The sequence below is a fragment of the Pteropus vampyrus genome, unplaced genomic scaffold (assembly GCF_000151845.1).
Source record: "Pteropus vampyrus isolate Shadow unplaced genomic scaffold, Pvam_2.0 Scaffold87, whole genome shotgun sequence".
NCBI lineage: Eukaryota > Metazoa > Chordata > Mammalia > Chiroptera > Pteropodidae > Pteropus > Pteropus vampyrus.
The window spans coordinates 4,559,201-4,562,606 of NW_011888868.1; positions in this window are offsets into that span (position 1 = coordinate 4,559,201).

Below are 3,406 nucleotides of genomic sequence, written 5' to 3' on the forward strand. Positions count from 1 at the left end.
TATAGTGTTGGATCTTCATAAGGCTGCCCCGACCCCAGGAGATTTTATATATCAAACTAGTTTATGTTCAATGTCTAGGGATTAGTCAATATCAATATCCTGTAAGCATTCATACCATGCTCCAGGAGCATGTTCTGCTCCCAGTGAGCTAAGGTTCTCTGTTCTACCCATTGTCTCTACAGATTTGGGAGCAGTAGTTTGCCCTGTGACTTGAAATCTCTGATAGATCTAAGATTTGTTTATTTTAATTTTTTAAACTTTTTTCTTGTTTTGAATACAAGTGATTTATTTTAAGTCTTTTGCTCGTCAGACTAGAAAGCAAAAACTGACAGTTTTATTTTAATGTTTTATCACCGTCTATGATGTTCTGAAGTTTCAGTTAGATATGTTTCGGTGTGCACTTGATTTTATTTATTCTGCCTGGATATGGTATACATCTTTAAATGTTCATCCCTCTTTTAAATTCTGGATTACCCCCAGACTTTAACTCTTTATGTCTTGCATTTGTTTTGTTGTATTCTCTTTATGAACTCTTCTGGAACTCTAATTGTATCAGTCCTGATGCTTCCATCCTTCATGTCTTTTAATCGCTTTTCTAATAATTAACATTTATTAAACTATCTGCCACAATTTCTTTGAATCAATTAGTCAGTTATAGGATGTTTTCTTCAGCTGAGTGGAATGAGCTGTTATCCCATTTAAAGTAAATTTTTATATATTCGTTTACTAAATTTTCATTTTGTAATTGTTTTAGTTTATTTTCAAATTTTCTTTCTCATGTTATCTTATTCCTTCATTATAGATGCTATTTTATTTTTTATTTTACATATTTAATCATGTAAGCAATAAGTTTGTAGACTCTAACAGATGTTTTACTTCTCATTCTTGGTACATTAATTATGTTGTTTATTCTATTCCATATACAATTTTATTTCTGTTTATGATTTTATTTTTATTGTAAACTTACTTTACTAGAGTTTGATCATTCTGTGAAGTCTTGTAAAACTTCAGAATAAACAGTTTAAAGTTTATTCCAACTCAAGTCTCCAAAACTTATAATGATCCAGGATCAGTTTTCACTTAATTTTGAGGCTTGGGGATTCATGCATAATAAAATTATAAATTTGAATTATAAATCTTAATGAAGAAATGCTTGAGATTTCAGTTTCCATTTGGTAAGATTTTATTTTTCTATAGAAAGCACTCGAAAAGTGTTAAGTCTTCTCACCATTTTTCTAGCTTTGATTTGAAAATTGTCTGTGCTATGAAAATTGGGTATCTTTTGAGAACTGTAAACTAAAACTACAATTAGATATCATTATTCCTATCAAAATCTTGACCATGTACTCTTTTGACAAGTCTGTGCAAATACAAACACTATTCTGCATTACTGATAAGAGTATAAAGTGATACAATATTCTTGAAAGAAACTTACTTCCAGTGGTTCAGCAAAAATGAATAAGTTAATGAAATGTGCATATTTGTATATTTGTATGTGTGTGCATGTGTGTGTGAAAGAGAGACAGAGAAATTACGAGTAAAATATTAATATTGATAAGTCTTTTAAAAATATTTTACATTTTTAAATGCTGTAAGTTGAAAGTACAATTGATTTTAAATATGTATCATATAATAAAACGTAAAACATGTATTGGTTTACCTCGATTTTCAAAGAAACAGATTTTTATTTCATTAAATTTCTCTTCTACTTTCAGTTTAACTACTTATTGTTCTTATTTAATATTTTCTTTTTCTATGTTTTTATATTTGTTTTTTTTTCCTTTTTCTAGTTTAAGTTAGAATCTTAGATCATTGATTTAACACACTTCTATGTTAAATATTTAATGTTATAAAATTCCTTTTAATGACTACTTTTGCTTTATTCCACACTTTTTATATAGTTTTCATTTTCATACAGCTTAAAATGTTTTATAATTTTCCTTGTGACTTACTTTTTAACTCTCCCATGATTTAAAAGTGCAGTGTTTAATCTCTAAATATTTTGGAATTTAGCAGATATTATTTTTGTTATATTAATATCATTATGATTTGAGAAAAGACTGTATAATTTCTAGCCTTTTAAATTCATTAGTGCTTATTTTACGGACCAGAGTATGATTTACCTTGGTGAAAATTCCCCGAACCTTTGAAAATAAATTGTATTTTTTGTCATTGTCATGCTATATAAGTGTCAACTTAGTTCAGTTGGTTAATAGAGTTGATTAGATTTTCTATACTCTTACTAATTTTGTATACTTGTTCTATTGATTATGAAAAGAGGTGTCAATATTTCCGACAATAATTGCTGTATCATTTATTTTTTATTTTAGTCTATCAGTTTTCCTTCATTTATTTGGAAATTTGTTATTTGGTGCTCATACATTTTGGAATAACACTTACTAGACTATTAATTTTTCTTGTTGTGTAATGACTCTTCTTATCCTTGGTAATATTTATTCTTCTGAAGGTTACTGTATCTCAGATTAATATAACCATTCCAGATTTATTTTGATAATTGTTTGCATGGTATATATTTCTACTTTTTTAACTTTTAATATATCTATATTTTTATATAATAACTGAGTTTGTTTTATACAGCATATAGTAGAGTCATTTTTGTTTTAACTAATATATTTGCCTTTAGATTGTTCTTTTGATTATTTATATTTAATGCAATTATTTATAAAAATACATTTAGATCTACCACCTTATTATTTATTTTTTATTTGTGCTCTCTGTTTTTTGTTCCTCTGTTCTCTCTTTTTTCCAATGAATGGCTTATTGGTTATTTTTCTTTGTGTTATTATTTTAATGGTTGTTTTAGAGATTGCAATATACATATGCCTAGCCCTTTAGCTTGCTTTGTTTAATGTTTTAGTAATTCACATTGAATTTAGATGTCTTGAAAACATCTCAGATTCTATTATTCCCTCTCCTTTATTTTATAGTTATCATCTATATTACATCTATACACAATAAAAGCCTTACTGTCTATGTGATAATTTTTATTTTTAATATTCATGTATATATTTAAAAAACCTAAAAATAGTTATTTATATTTATCTGAATACTTGCCACCCAAGTCATGAAGATCATTAGTTGTGTCTTTCCATTGGAAATGCCAAAATAAGAAATAGAGAAAAAAAATTGGATACTGCCACCCTCTTCAGAATGTGGAGTTTCCTTTTCTGATTTCCATAATTAGAAAGGTGGAATTTTAACAGGAGATGTAACTGACAGCATAACCACTGCTACATAGCCTCATGACTTGAGATTTTCTTCAAGGTAAAGCTGCAAGATAAACAAAAATGAGAACCTCACTACGTACAGGTTGGTTCTCTGACTTTTGACTCTACTCTACAATTTACTTTTAAGAGTCCTCAGGTAGTGTGTATTTTCTTCTTGT